At 40.4% G+C, this 17,286-nt stretch overlaps 1 long non-coding RNA gene across 1 annotated transcript; it reads left to right on the top strand.

Annotated features, from left to right (window-relative positions):
• The first annotated feature begins 4,979 nt into the window (after window positions 1–4,979).
• On the top strand, window positions 4,980–15,743 carry LOC130116931 (uncharacterized). The gene is made up of 3 exons (XR_008810610.1): window positions 4,980–5,000; window positions 6,761–6,825; window positions 9,170–15,743. It is a non-coding gene; the product is annotated as an uncharacterized LOC130116931 (long non-coding RNA).
• The last annotated feature ends 1,543 nt before the right edge of the window (window positions 15,744–17,286 follow it).

Raw genomic sequence — 17,286 nt, 5'->3', positions numbered from 1 at the left:
CCCCATTCTGATGCTCGGTTTGAACTGCAGCAGATCGTCTTGACCATGTCTACATGCCTAAATGCATTGAGTTGCTGCCATGTGATTGGCTGATTAGAAATTTTCGTTAACGAGCAGTTGGACAGGTGTGCCTAATAAAGTGGCCGGTGAGTGTATATATACACTACCGTTCAAAAGTTTGGGATCACCCAAACAATTTTGTGTTTTCCATGAAAAGTCACACTTATTCACCACCATATGTTGTGAAATGAATAGAAAATAGAGTCAAGACATTGACAAGGTTAGAAATAATGATTTGTATTTGAAATAAGATTTTTTTTACATCAAACTTTGCTTTCGTCAAAGAATCCTCCATTTGCAGCAATTACAGCATTGCAGACCTTTGGCATTCTAGCTGTTAATTTGTTGAGGTAATCTGGAGAAATTGCACCCCACGCTTCCAGAAGCAGCTCCCACAAGTTGGATTGGTTGGATGGGCACTTCTTTGAGCAGATTGAGTTTCTGGAGCATCACATTTGTGGGGTCAATTAAACGCTCAAAATGGCCAGAAAAAGAGAACTTTCATCTGAAACTCGACAGTCTATTCTTGTTCTTAGAAATGAAGGCTATTCCATGCGAGAAATTGCTAAGAAATTGAAGATTTCCTACACCGGTGTGTACTACTCCCTTCAGAGGACAGCACAAACAGGCTCTAACCAGAGTAGAAAAAGAAGTGGGAGGCCGCGTTGCACAACTGAGCAAGAAGATAAGTACATTAGAGTCTCTAGTTTGAGAAACAGACGCCTCACAGGTCCCCAACTGGCATCTTCATTAAATAGTACCTGTTAGAGCCTGTTTGTGCTGTCCTCTGAAGGGAGTAGTACACACCGGTGTAGGAAATCTTCAATTTCTTAGCAATTTCTCGCATGGAATAGCCTTCATTTCTAAGAACAAGAATAGACTGTCGAGTTTCAGATGAAAGTTCTCTTTTTCTGGCCATTTTGAGCGTTTAATTGACCCCACAAATGTGATGCTCCAGAAACTCAATCTGCTCAAAGAAGTGCCCATCCAACCAATCCAACTTGTGGGAGCTGCTTCTGGAAGCGTGGGGTGCAATTTCTCCAGATTACCTCAACAAATTAACAGCTAGAATGCCAAAGGTCTGCAATGCTGTAATTGCTGCAAATGGAGGATTCTTTGACGAAAGCAAAGTTTGATGTAAAAAAAATCTTATTTCAAATACAAATCATTATTTCTAACCTTGTCAATGTCTTGACTCTATTTTCTATTCATTTCACAACATATGGTGGTGAATAAGTGTGACTTTTCATGGAAAACACGAAATTGTTTGGGTGATCCCAAACTTTTGAACGGTAGTGTATATATATATATATATATATATATATATATATATATATATATATATATATATATTCACATGGTGATTTTTCATGCTCCTGCTCTACACATTTATATCACTCAAAGCATGCATACCCACTTCACTCTCTCTGTTTTATTACTTCCTTAAATTCTCCAGCTTTCCCAATGCATCCGCAACACGCAATAGCTGCGTTCTCATCCTCCAGTGCCTTCTGCTCATCACTTTTGAGCTGCATTTTCTCCAACACTAGGTAGTCCATTTCTTGCTGTCGTCTTGTCCTCTTTGCTTCGGAGCCAGCCATATTTCCTTTGTAGACTCACAACCTTTCTACCTTGTCGTGATAAATAACATCCCCAGTTCATTCAGTCTCTTCTCAGCTGGTTCTCTTTAGCAAGACCGGTGCTTCTTTCAAATGCCACTAATAATAGTTAACGAGTAGCAATGTTTCTTTTTCAAATGAGTTAGATTCACATTTCCGCCTAGTGATCTTTACCTTAACTTCTCTGCCAGCTCCATACTTGTTGGAGTGCAGCAAATGAGACCGTTTTACAGCCTGATTTGCTGCCTGTTGTTGGAGCCTATTGGACCTGAATGACTTCTCAAGCAGCACTGATACAGTGAGGGGTCCCTTTGCACTCCCCCTCCCCCTAAAGCGACTCTTGTTTCCTCAGTTTATTTTCTGACCCCCGACATCCTCACCTGCACCCGGAACCTGTTGGTGTCAACAATAATAGGCTAATAAGAAGACTTGTCATCAATTCAGAAACTTGATTATTCCCACAATTTAAAAAGAAAAAAGAGAAATAATGTAATTTTAGACATAAGACGATACAGGGCAGCACGGTGGCGCAGTGGTTAGCGTGGTTGCCTCACAGCAAGAAGGTCCTGGGTTCGAACCTCGGGGTTGTCCAAGCTTGGGGGTCGTCCCAGGTCGTCCTCTGTGTGGAGTTTGCATGTTCTCCCCGTGTCTGTGTGGGTTTCCTCCAGGTGCTCCGGTTTCCTCCCACAGTCCAAAGACATGTAGGTCAGCTGACTCGGCCATACTAAATTGTCACTAGGTGTGAATGTGTGTGTGGATGGGTGTGGATGGATGAATGGATGGATGGATGGATGGGTAGGTGGGTGGGTCCTGTGATGGACTGGCGGCTGGTCCAGGGTGTCTCCCCGCCTGCCACCCAGTGACTGCTGGGATAGACTCCAGCATCCTGCAACCCTGATTCAGAGAAGCAGCTTGGATAATGGGTGGATGAGAGATGATGCGCTTTGTCAATTGACATCTCACCCAAGTGGAAGAGCTGATGTTGGGAATGAAGAATATAGTTAAAATTGAGAAAACAGAAGTCCGTTTTGGATGCATTGTCAACTCAATTGTTGGTGCCCTTTAATCTTAAGGACATCCTGAATCAGTTGCACTATTATTATTATTATTGCTGCTCTGGAAAACTATGCAGAAGTCACATGTTTTAACTATAATATTGCTTCATTCTCTATATACTTGCTTGTTGCATTTCAGGGTGGTAGCGCTGCTGGAGATGGTTTAAGCAAACATGCACATGTGCGCACACACACACACATCAGTCATGACTGTGAGCAATTTGAGTCCTGAGCTCTTAAATCTGGCAGGATCCGTTTATACATTTCAATGCATTTCCAGGGTCATGGCTCCAGTTCATTTGCAGCTAATTATGAGGACAAGTATTCATATGAGACAGACATACAAAAAATGTAATGTCCTGGATTATGTTCTTATAAAAGTACATGCCATTTTACTTTATGATGATCATATTATTTTATGTGAAGGCTAGTTCATGCAATATTAAACAATGATAACAACAATAAAAGCATTTTATTACTGCATGCTCATGCTGACTGCTGTTAACAGGGGATATTGGATGTTTTGATTTAGTCCGCTTGCAGCGACTTTGAAAATGGGGGAAACGGCAACCCTCACTTCAGTGGTTAAGAAAATCTCAGACTAATTCTGCAAACTTACAACACATTAAGACACACGGAAAAGGATTTAACTTTCGGTGTTGGTCAGGGGTGTTTCGTAACTATTAGGACATACAGAAAAATGTGCCTCGCAAACAACTGAACTCATCGGACAGACTGTGGATTTTCATTTTAACCATCAATTTGGGCTCTTAAGCTGCTAATAAGTGTCTTAATTGCCAGCAAAATGTCTTTATACTGACAATAGTCCAATGTTTATACAAAACAGCTTAACTGCCAGTGGCAGTACGACTTAATGTGGATATAAGGGGCGTTAAGGGTAATTACTGGGCATCGCCCTGTTTTCTAGTATGCATACTTTTGCTGGTAGGCTGCAAGCTTCTCCTTACAGAGCTATTCGGCGGTAGACGTGACATGGCATGAAGTGAGGATACGCCGCATATTACAGCGTCACAGCAGCGATATTAAAACGCCAGTCTTTTCCACATGAGCTGACATGAATAAGGCGCATTTGTAAGACTCAAAGCACGTGAGAGCTCACAGAACAAAAGAGTGGTAGCTGATGACTCGATGCCCAAGACTCGCTCATACTTCGCTGAACCAGTGGAACCGCATGCGTGTGTGTGTGTTTGATAGCAGCAGGCCTCTGCTTGCCTGCAGCTCAGTGGTTGCTAAGCTACTCCTCTTACACTTATGAATGTGTGTGAATGGGGGGGGGGCAACAAAATTGGCCGAGCTGTTGAATCTTGCAGCCGATCAGTGTACTTTCATAATGGTCGATGATGATTTTATTGGTTTCTTTGGCAGCATAAATATGGTTATCACGAAATCAGTGGCGTGAAGCCGTTGTCATTAAACCTTGCACCAGGATATAGGTTTGCTTCAGGTTTATTACTGTCAGTTCTCCCATACTGTCCTACAGCTGTACACACGATAAACATCACCCAGCAAGCGGGTGCAAACACACCATCAGTCAGAGACGTTAGACTCACCTCGGACGCACCAGCTGATTCAACATCTGTGCTTTTTTTTTCTTCTCCCCATTTATCTCCCCAGTTTGTACCCGGCCAATTACCATCGGCACTGCCAGGTTATTAAACCCTCAACGTTTTGAGTGTAGCCCCGAATATAAGTTCAAATTTAAGCCTATGTGAAGCCCGGGAAAAAACGTAAAGTGTGTGAGTGTGCTATAGTCTTGGTAACATAACAGCCTGTCAAAATAAATTCAGGTCTCTCAACTAACTCCGTGGGGTGTGTGTGTGTGTGTGTGCATGTTTAACTATCCTAATGTGGACCAAATGTCCTCGTTAGGATATAAAAACCAGAAACCACCTACCTTGTGTGGCCCTTTTAGAGGTCCTCACGAGTAAAAGGGTCTATTTTAGGGTTAGGACTTGGTTTTAGGGTTAAGGTTAGAATTAGGGTTAGGTTAAGGGTTAGGGTTAGGCATGTAGTTTGCGTGGTTAAGGTTAGGGTAAGGGCTAGGAAATGAATGTAGTCAATGAGGGGTCCTCATAAGGATAGTGAAACGACTGTGTGTGCGCCGCGCATGTGGGAGGGTCTGATGGTCAGCGCTGAGTGACGTGAAACAAGTTAAAGCGGGAAGAGACGAGTAGAGGAGAAATGGCAGAGCGTGCAGGAAAACAACAGCTCAATCCTTCTGGATTTTTCCAAAAGAGAAGGGAGGGTAAGAATTTAGCTTTTTCAATAATGGTTGAAATTGCCTGTTGATTTACGATATGAATTGGATTCGGCACCTACAGTCATGATGAAGAGGAATTCTCTTCATCGTGATCAGGGGTGTAGCACAAAATTCTGGGCCCTATACATAAGTAGTCTCTGTGGGCCCCTCTCCTCTTATCTCCTGCGCATCACTTTTTTGAGTTCTAACATACTGTATATCATTTACAATCACAGTACATTAATCTATTTTAACCTAACGTGGATATCCTGCAGTGATTGAAAAAAATGTATAATGGCACTTGAAACTCTGATGCATCTTAGGGTACTGGTGCTGACAGCCGTGATGTTTATTCCACAGTAAATGCCCGCTGACAGGGCTTCTTGTTTGCAAGGTCAAGTCAAGTCAGCATTATTTGTATAGCCCAAGTCATTGATTACATCTTTAAAGTGCTATTTTTTGCTACTCGGCTTTCAGTTGGGAGTAGTGCCAGGCGGTTCAGCCTCTCCTGGGACGTCGCTGATCTGATCTGTGCTTGTGCTTTTATCAGCAGTCCCTCGCGACAGGGCTAGATGTGCTGCATTGAGAGACGCTCGTGAGGGGCGGACTAAACCATTTTGCACCTTTTGTAAGGGGTGCGAGGGGCCTCAGAGAGCCTCCGCTATTTTCCTTAAGTCCCTCAACCGATGTACTGAGCCAATTCTAACTGAAATTACGACACTAGTTAATTAGAAATAAAACATTTGCAAACCAAAACAAACTTTTAATTCCAGGCTTCCCGAGCCCCCCCCTCTCCCTTGTGGGCCCTGGTAGGTCCTTCCCCCCCAACTACGGCGCCCCTGATCATGACTGTAGGTGCCGTTTAGCTAGCGGGCCGTACTCGTCTGATCCCTTAGCAGTGTTTCTCAACCGGGGGTCCGCGGACCCCTAGTGGTCCGTGGTGTAATTGCAAGGGGTCCGTGAAAATAAAATATCTTTAAAAAAAAGATCCTATGACATTTATAGAAATAGGATTATTTTACTCAAATGTGACTGAGACCTTTATCTACCTAAACTATAAAGGGTAACAGGACTTTTTTTCTCTAATTACATCTGTTTCACAAGTGTAATTTATTGTATTTTAATAAGAGATCTCGCTCCCGTTTGCATTGTTAAAAGTTACTGCATAGAAATTCTGTTGTTACATACATCTGAAAGTTACTGAATACATATTCTGTTTTGTTACATATATCTGAAAGTTACTGCATAAGAATTCTGTTTTGTTAACTATATCTAAGTTACAACTGAAAGCTCTTATTTTTGCCCCAAAGAGTGAATAAATGCTATAATGCAATTTAAAATGCAGTTTCTACTGTTTCTATCAAATTGCAACCCCCCTCCCCCAAGATCAGGTGGAGGGGTCCTCAGGGTAGATCAAAAATACGCAGGGGGTCCAGGACCCCAAAAAGGTTGAGAACCACTGCCTTAGCATACTGTTATTGTCCTTTAGCACGGGTTTTCGCGTAAATAAATCAAATTTCCATAAAACGAGCTAAAACGGTAACGACTCGGTTCGTTTTACTATAGGCACAAACAAAAGTTAACTATTATATTGATTTAAATCTAAACGAACTTCAAGTACATAGGCAATTAACTTTACGCCATTATGTTCGGGGGTATTGTTTAGCTACTGCTACAGATGATCATGCAATGTAATTAGAATACAATCCAATCCCAGTATGAATCCAGTTATGAGTTTCATTTAAGTCGATTTCATGGTTTTGCAGAGGGCAGCGAAGACCAGCGCCAGACTGAAGAGCAGCAGCAGCAGCGGAGTCAGGCGTGGAAACTGGTAACAACAATTTTGTGTTACTTTTGTGTGTTTGTGTGTGTCTGTGAAGCAGTTTTGATGAGCTAAAATGCTAATACTACCCATGCCTGTACACTGGAATGAATTTTGTCAATCGCAAATGTCGGTATATACAGGTCAATGTCATGGTGTACCTTTTAAAGCTACACCGAAATAACAAACGTTTTCATTTTAGCTTATTTTACCACGCCATACACCATTTTGACAATTTATGTCAAACAAGTTAGAATATATATATATATATATATATATATATATATATATATATATATATATATTGAAATCGCATTATTTTGACTTCCTGAAAAATATATACAAAATATAACTTTGGCAGTGACTTCACTGTAATGTGTATCACAAGGTAGATGAAAATTCCTACCAGAGTAACAACAGTTTTTCAGGTACACATTTCAATTGTTCAATGATTAAGACTTGTACTTTGAATGTAAATAAGGTGCTAGAGTGCATAAAAAAGCATCAGAACAGAGCTTGTTTATCAAAAAAACAAGCCCCTACAGAAGTCCAGGCTAAGCCCCGTATGTCCTCAAATCCTGGAAACACCCCTGCCAATTACCCCACTCTTCCGAGCCGTCCCGGTTGCTGCTCCGCCCCTCCTGCCGATGCGGGGAAGGTAGAGACATATCTCCTCCAATACACGTGAGTCGCCAGCCGCTTCTTTTCACCTGACAGTGAGGAGTTTCGCCAGGGGGACGTAGCACATGGGAGGATCACGCTATTCCCCCCAGTTCCCCCTCCTCCCCGAACAGGCGCCCTGACCAACCAGAGGTAGCGCTAGTGCAGCGACCAGAACACATACCCACATCTGGCTTCAGACACGGCCAACTGTGTCTGTAGGGACTCCCAACCAAGCCGGAGGTAACACGGGAATTTGAACCGCCAATCCCGTTGGTAGGCAATGGAATAGACTGCTATGCTACTCAGACGCCCGACATGTGTGCATTTACAGGTGTTCGTGTATGTTACCTGGTGTACCATTGGCCCACCATGCAGTTTTATATAAGGGCCATGAGACTGGAGGAGGACAGTTGTGCCGGTGTCTATGCTCGTTAAAGAATTCATTACAAGCTGAGCAGTTACCTTCATAATCGTATATGTTTGTGGCGTGCTGAGGGAACTGGCGTGTAATGAACACAGCACCCCCCCCCCCCCATAGCTTCCAATGAACCTCTGCGGGTGCGTCCGACAATATCACTGCGTGTTTTCATTCATAAAGAGAAAAAAAAATAATTTCATGTATATCGGGGTAGTTTATTCAATAAGAAAACACACAAAAAACAGTCTTATGAAAAGCAAACAACAGCAAGAGGAATTTCTGTGAAGTACAGGAAAGTACTAGTTTTTATTCCTTCATAATCAAACTTCACAAACAGCTTGAACTTGTACAATACCTCAGAGAGTGAAAATTACAAAAAAAGTGCTGGTAACATTTACAAAACTCATCCTTACTTAGCAACAATCAGTTTATTCTTCCACACTTTTTTTAGTCTTTTGTGTTAAGGCTTAATACTTCTGTATAAAGTATATGCAAGATAAGTCTTCACAGTTTTTCGAAAAAAGTCACAATATTATGTAACATAATGAAGCTTTACGGCTATTTTTCTTTATAATAACAAATACACATCACTGGTAAATATATGTGAAATACAGGGCTTATTGTAAAATGGCAAGTAATGATACTGTTTGCTGAAATAACTTGCATCCACACACTGTTATAGGAAAGTCTTGACATACCATCGCTCTAACTAAAGGAGGAGGAAAAGAAAATGATAAGCATATACACTCGGGAGATCGCCTCCAAACTTTGGCACATCCCTTTGAACAAATTCACAAAATATAAGATTTATTTTGGAAATCATACGCGTGGAAGAGTAGCTAAACTGGCATAAAGTGAAAACATGCTGTGTAGTAAGGTGCTAAATCAGAGATATTACATCGTCAGCCTTTTTCCACGTGGACCGACATGAATAAGGTGCATTGGTAAGACTCAAAGCATGTAGGCCTTTTTTTTTTCTTCTCTCAGATGTCAACAAAAATAAGTTAACAGGTACACATTTTCAAAAAAGAGACAAATCAAAAATCAATTTCGACCAATAGTCTTGAGGCGACCTCATATACTCATGCATTCCCAATGGATCCAGAGAAATGAATATCTCTACTACAGTTGTGTAGCTGTTCAGCTGCGGCGTCTGAAATTAAAAGCTGTATTGTCTTTGTGGTATGTGCTGTTTTCTCTTTTTTTAATTCTCTTTCTTTCTTTCTTTTCTTTTTTTTTCCACCATGGAAATGGTAAATGACAAACTCGAAGAGCAAAGAGGTGGGAATCGAAGACTGAATGCAAAAACTAAGCCAAGGTATATTCACAAGGTCCTCTAAGCTGCACTGGTCTACGGGTCGACAAGACGAGAGCTGCAGGCCCGAGACTTATACCAGGTTCACCCTCATGCATACTGTACGGTTAAAGTGACGCAACAAGCCCGCTTAAATAGTCTACATCACAAAAGCAATTTGGTTTTAGTGCAAACACAATTGGCTGGCTTCAGCTTCTCAATAATAACAAGCTCACCGAGGAGATGACAAGAAGGCACGTACTTATGCTTCCTCTGAACACGCAACACATTTAGACAAACCGTGACATCTTTCAACAACACCACAAAGCGGTGGGAACAGGAAAGCCACAACGTCCGGATAAAGTGGGCGACGTTCGCTGCCGTGACTGCTCGAGGATTTACACTTTTTGTCGACTGACGGAGTAAGGACGACGGGCCGATGATAACCAACCCCCCCCCCCCCCCGCTGCTGGGCCTGCTGGTAATGACCTCGATGGTTTATGGCGCACTGTCGTGGACACAAATTTCCTACAAAACCAGTGATGTGTATATCTAAAAGTTGTATCTGGAATCGGGTACATGTCTTATTGTTTTCCAAGGCGACCCAGTATGTCTGAGAACCACGACACAGCTGTTTGAAAATGAAGATGGACGATTGTGCGCGGGGTTACGTTTTGGCATCGTTGTGGTTTTAAAAGTGTGTTGTCGTTCACCGCTGGGGTCACGGGATGTGGAAAACTCAACAGCGGAGTCTACGGGGAAGTGACTCCTCGCTCTCACACGTCCTTCGTCTCCCGCTTGCGAGGCTCGCGAGGGCGGTTTGATTTGTCCAAAACAATCACAGGAGGAAACAACAGTGTTAATGCCCCTCAAATCTGGACAGCGATGCTAGATAGATAGGGGTGCTGCTGGGAAAGGAACAGCCGTCAACCACAATACAAATAATCCTAAATTCATGTGCATGTAAAAAGGCAACACACTCCAATTCTGTACGTTTAACGAACAGAAAAAAAAAATCCAAACGTTTCAATATCAGCATTTGCTCATCATGAAATCTGCCAAGATACTGTGTCTCCAAACGTGTTGAGTGATCTGAATTATATTGCTTTTTGAAAAAAGACCAAAATAAGTCTAGTGCAAATCTCTTTTCTGGTTTGAGAAGTGGTGGTTGGCATAATGAGACTCAACAGCCGTGGCTACTTGACAGAGTGAGAAGATACCAGTCGATTTAGACCTGTTGGGCGGCTGTCGAGCTGTGTCCCTTTTATCGATTAACAACGTAGAGGGGAGCGGGGCTCCCGCTCGCGAGAAACGTGCGACATGACTCTACGCATTCAATGACCAACGCATGCAAATAGGAAGTAAAAGGTAATACATGTTACTTGTGCAGCCCCCCCCCCCCCATTGAGTGTTGATTATTCAACGGCAAGAATGAGATGCACGATTGACCCTTATTTTCAATCTGAGAAGGGCGGCCGTGTCAGTCGGCCTAACCCTATGCAGCCGGGAGGATGTGCTTCACCTGTCAGGTAATGTCTGTGCTAAGGATGTAGACTGTGCAGTTATATATCTGTCAAATACAACTAGCTCTCCGCTTTGAAATGTTGGAACACCCACTCCAGTCCAGTGTTTGACATGTCAAATTATAAAACTTCCTTGCACATACATTAAAACACCTTACCCCCTATTTCAAAACAGCAGTCAATACATTTCAAAGAAGCTTGTTTCATAACAATAATAATAATAATAAATGATAATAATAATAAAATACAAATCGACTTGGAGCATAAATTAAAAAAAAAAAAAAAGACAAACTGAAAGTACATTACTGCAGCATATATTTCAGGGTTGCTTGGTTGTGATGTTAACTACCTTAACTACAACAGCTCCACTTCTGCCAAGTTCATATCTGTATAGGACAAGTATGTCAGGGTGATAATAAAATAGCAAGCTAAGGGAGGCAACAAGCCTAACAAAATATACACATATTCATAAGCACATCTCATAGTTCAACCCAAGTGCATCTTTACAAAAGCATCTACATACAAGATATGGCAGCAAAAAGCTCAAAAAGTCAGATGACAAAAACCTACGCCTCGGTACACCAAAGGCCCCTCATTTCAGTTACGCTTCAGCGTCAACAAATCCTGGGGTTGTGTTTAAGAAACGCTATCTTTACTCCAGGTTATGCAACATGGCCCAAATCAATCAGATTTCATATTTTGAAAGAAACCAGATGAAAATTATACAACAAATTGTTCGACATTTCCCCCTTTTACGTCTGCAAAATGTCCAGATGAGTTGCCAGTTTGCTTACATTCTGCTTGCAGAGGATGTACTGATGTTAGAAAAATATATCGTCTTGTCATCACTTTTCACAAATTATACTGTATGGTCACATTTTTTTTTGGACCACATAATGGCAATAATGAAATTCAACTTGCAGTTTGGTTTTAATTTCCTTTTCCTTCCAAATCCTATTACTGTGATCGATCGTCAAACAGTGGCTGGCTCTGATTTGTTTGTTTTTGTTTTTCTCGCTGAATAGCGGCTCTAAAGACGAGCGCCTCAGCTAAGTTCCCACCGTCAAATGGTTGAGACTTAAAAGTTGTGTGTTATTATTGTTATTATTATTATTATTATTATTCTCTTTTTTTGGCTTGATAAACAAACTACAGGTATGTGCAAACTTCACATCTTGGTCCATCTCAAGTATGAATTGATCAATTTATTCTAGGTGGTGATGCACTACTCTGGTGGATTTACATTTGCAGGGATCAGTGAGATAGATGAGAACGGTTAAAGATGAAAAGTTTGATAACAAACAATTAGAGTCAAACAAAGACAAACTAATTGAAGAGAGCCTATTGTGTCATGCACAACATATCACTCCATTTGCTAAGAGTACGCATAGCAAACATAACCAATGCTTTGTCAGAGGACCGATGCAACATTTACAATCGTGTACATGATTTCCCATGCGATAGTTCATATCACAGCTACCGTGTCAAATCAACCTTGTTTTTTTGTTTTTTTTGTTTTTTTGTTGTTGCATATCTTATAAAAAAAAAAGCTATTTTGGTCTAACAAATATGCATTAACAAAACCACAAAACTACAAACAACCAATAGTGAGCAAGTGATAAAACATAGATGCATTTTTTTTTTTAAAAAAAGCACCCAGTTATAAGAACAAGCAAAACAAACAAGACAAAAAAGAAAAAAAAAAGAAAAAAAAATTAAGAATCTTGCCAGATTATAGGAATCCACACCTTGGTAACCATATACACTTAGAAAAGAAATGTTTCCAGGTAAAAGTCAAACACCTAAACCTAACGTATCTTACCATTCTTTGGTACGTATGAAAAACAAACGTGATCTAATACAGGTATTTCCATTTGTCCTGATTAGCATGGCCCCATGTTACAAACTCAATCATCACCGCCGCCGCCGCCACCGCCGCCCTTTTGGAAACACTACAGTGCTAAATGTTGTGATGGGAGTCTGCACGCCTACCGTGGCTGACTACACGATGGCTGAGACAGCAGCCGAGCATCACGGATGGGACAGAGAGATCTATAGTGCTACGCCCCAGGGGAGACACGGAGAGAGAGATAGACAGAGATAGACAGAGAGAGAGAGAGAGAGAGAGCAACATCCATCTGAGAAGAGGGAACGACAACAGCAACTGGGGATGCTGTCTCAAACTGATCAGCGTAAGCGCGAACTGTTCCTTTCAGCGTGTGAATTTCATGACTTTGTGACAAAAGTTTGGGTTTACCGAGTGTATCGAGGTGAAAGCGTGGCGAAAACCTCGGGGATCCGATTCAGAGATACAGGTTTTAGGGTGTTGTTGGCGGAGCCTACATGTGTACGGTGGCTGGGGCAGTGTTTCAGACTATGGGTTCAAAATACCCAACCGATCTCTGCAAAAGCGTTCCGAGTGTTGAAACTCGTACTCAATTTTAAGCTAGTTAAGTGTGGAAAATGAATACCAGACTAGGTATTGGAATGTTCTGGACGTTACAGGAATGCATATTTTAGGTATGCTGCACATTTTAGAAGGAAGCATAAAGCTGGAGTAGTCCAAAGACTATCACAACTGAACACAAGTCAGGCTCAATGTTTAGTCTTTGGTGGCTAAATCATATCCATCCTCCTCATCTTTATGATAAAAAAATAATGTACTGAGTATGTGTACGCCTCTTACTGAATGGGCACTGAAAATATAGTTTGTGCACCATCAAAAGCAAAAAAAAAAAATCCTGTTAGCAAAGCTGTTTAAAAATGACTGCATACGTAATTCAAACTGATGCGCTAATCTAGCCTGTCAATAAAATAAAGCTCCACTATTACTCGCTATGTTCAAATACTCTGGTTTCTTAGTGGCTCTGATGTCTGTTTCCGTATTAAAGTCAACTAAAAAGGCAAATGCACATATGGAGAAAGTACCATAGTGAATATAAAGTAGATGTTATAGATAGCTTAGCGGTGCACTACTCTGGACTAGTGCTTTTTGGGTGTGTTATGGCAGAAATGATAAAATATTATAGATGGCTTTAACTGTATGTCACTTTAAAATATGAATAAATGTCTTTTTTGTAGTAGGATGACAGGGACTAGCGATATCACATTGCCTATTTTAATGCTTTATCCTAACATTAAAATGTATATGAAACTAAATCTGCTTTAAAATGTTATTTTACCATCAGCTGTTAGTCATAGCTATTTTCTCCTATCTATTTATTGAAATACTCTATATTACAGAGGATTTAAAGAGTCAAAATAAAAGGCAATCACTATGTTTTCAGACTTTTTTTCTTTCATTTAATCCTGCTATTCACCTCTCAAGTGAGGCGGGGCTGTTTAATATTTGGTGCACCAAAACTAGGGGTTAACTTGCTAAATTTGCAGTTTTTGGCCCACATTGCTTCACTGCACCGAATGACCTTGACAGTTTTTTTTACCCCCTATCCGCTCAGCCAAAGTCCTGGCTCATGACACTTGGGTATCGTTCCATTTTCATATTTATTTGACACACTAGTCCAAGTTGTACTAACGTCTGTGCCTATAACAAGACTCGAATGCCAAATAATGAGGCTCGCGCTATGTTTTAGCGTATCAGTCATTAAAATTTTCTTTTTTTCTTTTTTTTTTTTGGCTCGTAATGATGAATTTTACAACATCAATTACAGGTCATTGTAATACCCCCCGAGCTCAAGGAATGCCCCCCCATGGGAAAATGTTGGCACTTTTCCCATTAACGTACCTCACCAACAGGCATTCCTAATTCCTACAAGGTTTTATTTTCACATTGATAGGAAGCCAAAATATAAGAAATATTAGAAAGATCATCTGTGGTGCATTGGCACTGTTCTTAGAGATTAGAGTTATGTGATCTAAGTGGCGTTGCCTATGACAGACCATGAGTTATACATTGCACAGAAACATCCGGAAAACAGCGTTTGTCATCTTACTTCATGGCAAACACTGATCTTAATTCATAACACCAAGGCAAATACTTTCATAAACGTACACTTGTGTCATTTCAAACTTTTCAGGTCAGAGCCAGAGATAAAGGATTCAGTTTTATCCTGGGCTGGACATTGCTTGGGTGTAGTTAGTAAGGGGAGATTGGAGGAGCAGCTTAAGCCTGTTGAAGTGTGGCTCCCTCTAGTGTTCATTGTGTTAATTACACGGCCTCGCTCATTCCTCCTGATTCCCATAGAACTTGAACTGAAAATACAAATTGCAATTGTAATACTGCCAGAGGGGCAATGACAAGGAGCTTTGTGACACAGAAAATTCACTATTTCACTTTAAAAGATTAATTCTAGTTCACTTTTACCATTTCCCATTGTGAGTGGATTTTTTTTCCAGTTAAACCTCAATAGTCTTTTGGGGCCAAATCATGCCTAGTATACGTAAAAGAATAACAGCACCAGACAGCTGATAGTGATTGCATTTTGATGTTTTTGAATCCTCCATAATCTATGGAATGCAGCAAAAATAAAAACTGCAGATGTAACTTTTATATGAATAGAAAGTTTCAGGCTTTTTAAAGGGCTCTGTTACAATGCTGTCACGGCTTAACTTTGTATTTAGTAATAGTTGCATAAATAGCATATTTTTGATAGACCATTGTGTATATACTGTATATGTGCACTGTAGGAGAGAAAAACTATGAATATACTGTATACTTATGATATTTACTAATAGGCACTTGATAGGCATATTCCCTATATCCCAAAAGGTATATTTTAGCTGCATTTATTTCTTCATCAAACTATTTGAAAATGTATTTCAATTTGTGTGGAGATGGTGACTCTTACATACATATTTCTATATATATATATATATATATATATAGCATATTTATAAGAAGTTAGTAGTTATTTCACTCTGACGTGTACTGTAGTAGGACAGAAGAAATGCAGTTAACTGTTTATCTGAACGGTTTTGTGTTGTCTGCAGTTACTCTTCTTTGTGACTTAGTTCATGCTTAAATAAAAATCTGACTTTGATGCATCGTGAAAAAGAGAAACGGTAGCTGGCATACGGAAAGACAGAGACATAAAGACGGACATATCCTCAACAGAAAAATGAGCATGTTCCTCATTAAACATGACCTTTACCCTTACTATCTCCGAGAATGTTTTCCAAACATTTTTATCTCAATGCAAAAAAATATATGCCTTTATAGCACACTATAAAATCTTACTCAATGGTTGACTATCCTTTATCCAATCACATAATGCTACATACAAACAACATCACTATGATCACCAGAACAAAACAAAAAAAGAAGCGAGAAATAATTCCTGAAAGAAAGTATAAAGATGAACTCAACACACTGCAAGGAGGACAACAACGTTGACTCTGGCTGTACACCAAAATAAACAAAACACAAACAATAATATAACTGAAATACAAGACAAATAGCTGCAGGCTCAAGGCTATCTACCTTTCCATATGTTTTGTTCTGAGAAAATATGTAGCATACACTTTGCAAACGTAAAAAGTCTAGATTTTTTTTTTCTTTTCAAAACCTAACAACTCTAAGAAGCAACGGGCAAAAACGGGGCTTAATTCAGGGCTGTGTCGCAAATCTCGTTTGCAACACTGAGAAAAGTGAACCGACCACCAGAACGACGACTATCTGAAGCAATATAAGGAATACATAATGGACATTGAAGAACACCTGCTATTGCAATGTGGGAGGGGAAAAGAGCCCGGACAGGCCATAATAATACAATGTGATCCACTCCAGAAGGTTCATCCCCTTTAAGTCTGGCTCGCCATCAAACGCCTTACAATAAGGGAAGTCGGCTGACCGTAAAAAAACGAGCCCTCCTCCGGATAATATTGAGTGTGGCTTCTTTTGATATACCAAAAATTAGAAAAGAACAATGTTTGGTAGTGTAATTCTGAAATCAAATATTTCAAAAAACCAACATCAAACTACTTAAGCTACTATTCAGACCAATGATGCCCACAAGCTGATTTAAAGAATACTAACCTAGCTACAGTCAATAGTGCATTTGATATATGTATTACACAAAAATATGCAAATTTAGGTCAACTGCGGGATGCAGCCGAGTGCCAAGAAGGAATGCTAGATTACTGAATACATACATTACACTGAAACAATTCGATAAATGCCTCTGCCTTTGCGTTCAAATAAGTGATGATGTCAGTTTGGCAGTGTTTAGGTTTGTACTGAGCAGACAAGAATGCCAACATCGTGAGCCGTGTGCCATAGCGATGCTGTTGGAAAGAGATCTCGGCAGTTGCTTACATATTCTATTTAGTGCATTGTCTGTTAAGGCAAAAGAGATTAACCTCCACGTGCTGTGTAAAGACATCGATAACACTAGCATACAGAAACATTGCCATCTGGCAACAACAGCTATTGATAGGAACCATACAATTCAGGCTCATATGTACATCACAGCAGACATCCTCCATCGTAGGCCAAACAATTTGCTACTTTTACTGAGGACTGGCCTCACGCTTTCTCGGTGACAAGTGGATATTCTTCTATTTTGCCCTTTTTTTGTCTTTTTTCTTTTTTGAGGGAAAATTAAGATTGCAGG

The sequence above is a fragment of the Lampris incognitus genome, chromosome 8 (assembly GCF_029633865.1).
Source record: "Lampris incognitus isolate fLamInc1 chromosome 8, fLamInc1.hap2, whole genome shotgun sequence".
Taxonomy (NCBI): domain Eukaryota; kingdom Metazoa; phylum Chordata; class Actinopteri; order Lampriformes; family Lampridae; genus Lampris; species Lampris incognitus.
Note: the sequence above shows the minus strand (reverse complement) of the source record. Positions and strands in the feature narration are given on the sequence as shown.